Source organism: Xenopus laevis, chromosome 7S (assembly GCF_017654675.1).
Source record: "Xenopus laevis strain J_2021 chromosome 7S, Xenopus_laevis_v10.1, whole genome shotgun sequence".
In the NCBI taxonomy this organism is placed as follows: Eukaryota; Metazoa; Chordata; class Amphibia; order Anura; family Pipidae; genus Xenopus; species Xenopus laevis.
In genome coordinates this window covers 66,409,269-66,416,046 of record NC_054384.1, presented here as the reverse complement: position 1 = coordinate 66,416,046, position 6,778 = coordinate 66,409,269, and the positions used below count along the sequence as shown (strand labels likewise).

The 6,778-nt window shown below is 41.1% G+C and overlaps 1 pseudogene; it reads left to right on the top strand.

Moving 5' to 3' along the window:
* Positions 1 to 5,703, top strand: part of LOC121396033 — a 33,376-nt pseudogene extending 27,673 nt beyond the window's left edge.
* The last annotated feature ends 1,075 nt before the right edge of the window (positions 5,704 to 6,778 follow it).

Here is a 6,778-nt window from a genome sequence, read left to right as displayed (position 1 = left end):
CATTCCAATCCCTATTCTAGGATAGACCTATATTACTCAATGTCGCAACAGCACTTTAGCTTGGGGTCTGTCCTTCCTAAGATACATAGCTATTACTGTCGGTCTGATCATGCAGCTCGGTTCCAACTAACCCACTGAAATTACCCCACAATCCTAACATCCCCCTTGGAGGTGGCAAGTTAAATGAATCACCTCTTAGATGACCTCAGATTGTATTGCGCTCAACTGCCCGGCAAACTTGGCAGTATATACGGAGGCCCTACACACTGACCACCCCAGCTTCACTGGCTCCCAAATGGCAAGCCAATGAAATGTTTAGCGAGGGGGATTTTGATCAAACATTGGTTCAGGCTTTAAAAAGGCAAGACAGGATCGTACTCGTCACACTGTTAGCGATACATTCTATATTTGGAAGAGGAACATTAAAACTACTCTCTCCTCCTGCCTTATTAGCTCAATTGACCTCAGGCTAGATCCTAGAACTTACACCAACTTCTCTAATTAATCCAGTTCAAGCACGTTCTCTCCTAAAAGTTCGGCGACATATTACTGAACCATGGCAACCAAAACGCGGGAGCGCTACTAGGCAGCAGCGCAGAAAGTAAGCACACATACGTGCCCAATATTAGACAACATTAGGGACTCCCGCTCGCGCCATCCTCATATGACTCCATCTAAAGTAGCCGGAACCACTTTGTTTAGCAGCACTATTATAAAACAATCTACTATACACCTTACATACCCTATCTGGCGACAGCAGCCAACTGATTTACAGGAGAAAATCCAAAGCCTTACTTTAAAGGCCCACAATGCCCTGCTAAGGGTGCCGCGAACGCGTTTAGGCCAAACCCTGCTCAGACCCCATTACACCGGTCCCTCAGTTTACACCAACAGCCCATTAAACACCTGACAATTTAAACCAAAGCTCCTGGCCCCGCATGCGTTATACTGCTAAATTTTACAAGCTTTGTTGAACCCCCACTATCCTACCAGCTTTTAACCTCCCTCCTTTAAATGCCTATATCTCAAGGACAATCCCCTAGACCCGTCCTTTTTTACTTGCCCATATTTCCCTCTATTCCAAAGCCAGCATAAAGACCCCACACAATATGCAGCGAAATTATAGACCGATCTCACTGCCTAACTTAGATCTAAAGATTTATACAAAAAATTTTGGCCACAAGCGTCTAAAAACCCTATTTCTCCCACATAGGTATTCACAGAGATCAAGTGGATTTGTTTCAGGGCGAGAAGCTAAAGAGAATACAATTAGACGTGCTTAACGTCTGTCCTCTGGAATGCCAAAGGAAATCGCCTTCTTTGTTGCTATCTACAGATGCAGAGAAAGCCATCTTGATTGACGTGAATTGGACCTTTTTACGAACTGGCGCCTCCGCGGGGGCGGAAGCTGATGCGGCTCTTGCCTAAATTGTTTTACTGACAAGATCCATGCGCCCTTTACCATATACCATCGGCCGCACGATTAGAGTTAAACGGCATTCTAATCCACACCCTTTCGATATCCGCAACGCCGACACGCCCAAGGGCCTGCCCCCGTCTCCCCTTTGCTTTACTGTCGGATATGCATGCGAATCACCTATTAGTAGCAATTCGGAAAAATGTGGACATATCAGGATTACATTCCCCCCTTCCAAGAGCATACAAAACGGCGGGCTTTGCCAGCATGACCTTTTCTCATATTTAGTATCCCATCCGATCTATTTCCCTCCCATATTTCTTGTTAGAGCTTCCATTCGTATGGGAAATTATCTAATCTAATTAAAGATCAATATGCGGGAAATCGGAAGCTTTACTCCATTAATCTTACCTCGACCCTCCACGCAACAGCCCTCCAAAGTTCCTTCCCCGTTTACATTGGCAAAAATCTGCTTGAAATATCTCGGGTCATCATATTTCCAGGCAGATCCCAAACCCTTTTTGAATTGAACTATGTGCCACTTCTTAATGAGACTAAACCAGTCCCTTTTGAGACTGCGAGTAAGAAAACTCTGACATGGAAGGCGAAGGCATTAATACGTATTTACAAATGAATGTCTCTGCCCTAAATTTATCTACTTTCTTCTACGCCTTGCCAATACCAATCCAAAAAATGTTTTTTTCGCACTTAAATGGGCGCGTTATTGTCCTTACTTTGGCAATCAAGAACATAAGGGACGGTTACGGTAGAGACACTTTTTCAAAACCTTCGTCTCATTGGCGTGGCCTCGCCATGCCAGATTTCGAAACATCCCCTATTATCACGCCAGACAATCCTTTCTCTGAAACTAGAATTATACTACCCCCGTCCTTCGCCGACTTCAATGCGCCCCGTGCCATGGCGAACGTTATGGCACGGACCTATATCTTAGCCTGCTTGCCATGGATACACTAAAGACAACATCACTCCCACTGGCACAAGGCACATAGTTTTCATTGATAAATAGCTTACTGCTATGCATTTAAACTCAATAGTAAATACTGCTGGCGCCCTTACCCCTCACCATTATGCCCCCTATTATGGATAATGTAATAGAAATCCCACCTAAGCTCGCATAGACCAAAAGGTACGGGCACCTCAGCCTTTAGGGTGGCTAATCCCTCAATTAACTGTTTCCTACGATTACGGGCTCAAGGAGAGGAGATAAGAGAGGTTTGGGACAGCAAAGATACATGGAGATACTTTCAAGTGAACCATTTCTTACAATCACTCCAATCTAAAGGTTCTCTCACCAGACCTTTAACTGATTTCGAAAAAATCTGCTCTGTAACGGCCCCATTAAAACATGTTTTATCGCTTCTATATAAAACAATTATCAATAAAAAAATATCCTGCCTTCCCTGCATATACTAAGAAATGGGAATCAGATTTTGGCATATCACTGACTGATGAGGAGTGGGGTAAAATCATTCGGACTGTATCTAAATGTTCCATTAGTAACAGGATGCAGGAATCATCTTACAAATTACTATCTAGGTGGTATAGGACGCCTGTTGTTCTTAAAAAATGGCCTTATAGACAATTCATTATGTTGGAGGTGTAATAGTGAAGTTGGCACATTGGAACATCTGTGGTTCACATGCTCTCTAATAAAACCCTATTGGATAGAGGTAATGGAGGTTTGTTCTGAAGTTATTGGAGAGCGAGTTCGATGGAATGCCCCTGCTATCCTCTTATTCCACAAATTTGAACCTAAAGATTTTTCAAAGTCTGACTTATTGAGGCAATTACTTATGGCAGCTAAAGCCCAAATCCCCAAGTTATGGAGGCTGAGGGATATCCCAAGTCGTGACGCTTGGTTCCGCGCAGTTAATGATATTTGCCTCATGGAAGACCTGACAGCCTTTCTGAATAATAAATATGGTACTTATATGGCTATCTGGTCACCTTGGCGGGATTATATTGCGAAGCTCGATTAATTGGTATTATATATGCATCAGACGTTTATACTCATACTTGCTTTTCTGCAATGTCTTGTTTTTAGACTTTTTGCTTTATTGACTTGCCTGTGTATATGTGTCGGCAATTCGCTCCTGCAAATGGCAAGTAATAAGGAAAATTTCTCTATATATATAGATCTGTTGTTGGACACTTGAAGCGGTGACAAATTTATGTTTGTTTTACAACTACGTTTAATATATGATGCGTAATGATGATAGAATGGGAGGTTGGCTGCAATTATGGTACATTTGAACCTGTTATTTCTCTGCTTATCTTCTGTAATTCTTGATGTTATTTCACTGTACAATTGCTACGTATTGTATTGCACTTTTGTTTAATAAACAAAACTTGATTACAAAAAAAAAAAAAAAAAAAAGAACTCTGCAGGGATTTGAGGGACATTTTAGGTTAGGTAGCTTTGCTGGCTAGTAATCTACCTTCTACTGCAGTGCTCTGTATGTAGCTGCTGTGGGCAGCTGTCTGTCCTGCTGCTGATCTCTCATCTGCATCTGTTCTTCAAACCACTGCCACCTAGCTGTGTGAGCTTTTTCACATTCTGCCTAAATATCAATAATAATACCGTCTCCAGAAACACCACCTGAGTGACGTAGTGTGATTTCTGCCCTTACAGCACAAAACGCAGCACTGTGTCAACAATGGATTTTTTAGAAACATATTTGCCCTTGATCCCCCTCTGGCATGCCACTGTCCAGGTCGTTGCACCATTTAAACAACTTTAAAATCATTTTTCTGGCCAGAAATGTCTTTTCTAGCTTTTAAAATTCGCCTTCCCATTGAAGTCTATGGGGTTTGCAACGTTCGCGAACCGTTCGCATTTTTTTCCGGACGTTCGCGGACATGTCCGCAAACATTTTTTCCGACATTCGCTACATCCCTAGTCGTCAGACGCAACCAGGAGATTAATTTTACTTAATCTGATTGCCAGGAAACAACAACAGGCTATGATCCTTAAACTTGATTTTCAGAAAGCGTTTGATTCCATTCTTTGGCCCTATTTGTATAATATTCTAGGGAAATGGGGCTTTGGAACTAATTTTATCACATGGATTTCGGCGTTGTATACTAATCCTATAGCTAGAGTTAACGTGGGTTCTTGTTCCTCAGACCCCTTTCCAATCGCGAGGGGCACATGCCAAGGGTGTCCTATGTCGCCCCTATTGTTGGACTTGGCGCTTGAGCCACTCGCGATTTAAAAGTTCATAATAGTGAACATAAACTTTGTATGTTTGCCGATGATGTAACCCTATTTATAACAAGACCTGTGACTACTTTGCCAAATTTATATAATACGTTACTGCAATTTTCTCACATCTCGGGACTATCTATTAACCCCGCTAAGACAGCGGCATTTAATTTAGGCCTATATCCAGATACTGTTAAATTGTTGGCTTTAAACTTTCAGTTTCAATGGAAGGAAAATTCTCTTCCAATATTGGGAATCAATTTAACGAAAAATTATGACTCTCTATATCAGGTCAATTACCCTCCGCTGTACCGTAAACTGAGCAAACTGTTGGAAGATTGGGGAAAATATCATATTTCGTGGATAGGCCGTATCTGGGCCATAAAAATGAATATTCTCCGAAGCTTTTATATTATTTAGAGTATTGCCTATTCCAATTCCTGCGCCAAAGATCTAATGAAACTGGAAACTAAAAATGTTCCAGTTTGTCTGGAATAAGGGTATCCCAAGGGTTAATAAGAATGTGCTGTACCGTTCTACACTGCAAGGAGGTTTAGGTTTTCCTAATTGTTGGAATTATTTATAAGGCCGCACAATTGTCACAAATACCAGTACTGCATAATACGGAATTGCCCCCGATGTGGTTGACTTAGAATATTTTTACACGTTTCCATATGTAACATCTTCCTGTCTTTTGATCCCTAGGGGGATGAGATCCCAAACGATGTAGTGAATGTTTTGGTACTTCTCTTACAGTATGGGATGGGATAGCGTCCATATATCATCAGCGTTCGGATTACACTCCTGCCTGCTCCCAATTTTGGGTAACCCTTACTTCCCCCCAGGGATTTCTCACTTACAGTTTAAATGGTGGGCCAATAGGCGGGTTTACTTCGGTTTCCTCTTTGTTGACCCCTAGAGGAGCGTACTCGTTAGACGCTTTGATCGAAAACTTTTCTTTACCTCAACTGAATATTATCGAGCTCTCCAAACTCACACATTTTGTTTCAAAGTGTTGGACCTCCACGACTTCGCAAGAGAAGATACCCTCCTTTTTTGAAAGGTGGTGTAGAAATGGGGCTTCCCCTAGGGGCGCAATTTCAATTCTGTATAGACTACTTAACACGCCTGATCATTTGATTGATCTATCTTATATAAAAACGTGGGAACAGATTTGGGAAAAAACCTATCTGAAAACGACTGGTTAAGCATTGGCAAAATTTGAAGAGTTGCTCAATAAACACGGTGGTTTTAGAATCAGGATACGAAGGTGTTTGTTTCGGTGGTACCCTCCTCCAGCCAGGTTAGACCAAATTTATCCAGGGGCGGAAGGATAATGGCTTTACGGGGTTGTTCAGCCTAAGGGGTTGATGGTTCATCGTTTGGTGGTCCTGTCCCAACGTAGGTACGTTTCTGGATTCGTATCTTTCATTTCATTTTTCAATTTTACGTATTAATTTTTAAGGAGGGATCCCACTTTGTGGGCCTATTGGGCGCTGTTCCTGATATCCGGTTCTAACGACCCAGAAGAACTGATAAATCATATTTTTTTCAGCTGGCTCGTCAGGTTATAGCAAATCCTGGAAGTCCCCATATATTAATTATAATTTGGTAAAGGTTAAGCTAGATTGGATATTTTGTAATGAAAAATTGACGAGTGTACTGCAACGATCAACACCTCAACTTTTTAAAGGAATGGCAGCCTTGGTTGGAGTATCGATATCAGGGGGGCTTCCCACAACATCTTGTATCCTTGTAAAATGATGGTGTTCTTTATATGTATACATTTATTTCTTGGTATAACGATAATAGAACGCGGGTTGCAATGAGACATGACAGGAGACATTTACAGAAGTTGTTTGTTTTGTTTTATTTCCCTTTTCTTTTTGTTTAATTATGTTTACTTTCCAGTGGTACATAATATGATATCAATACCAGTGCTTGCATCTGTATTCCTTGCTATACCTGTATAAGTGAAGATATATAATTGTGTATACGAAATGGATACCTAGTTTCAAACTATGTAATTGTTTACAGATTGTAATGCTATGGAAATGCATGCAATGCACGATCTTGTCCTTTTTTTTATTTTTTGTTTTTTGAAAAGAAATAAAAATTATTGATCAAAAAAATAT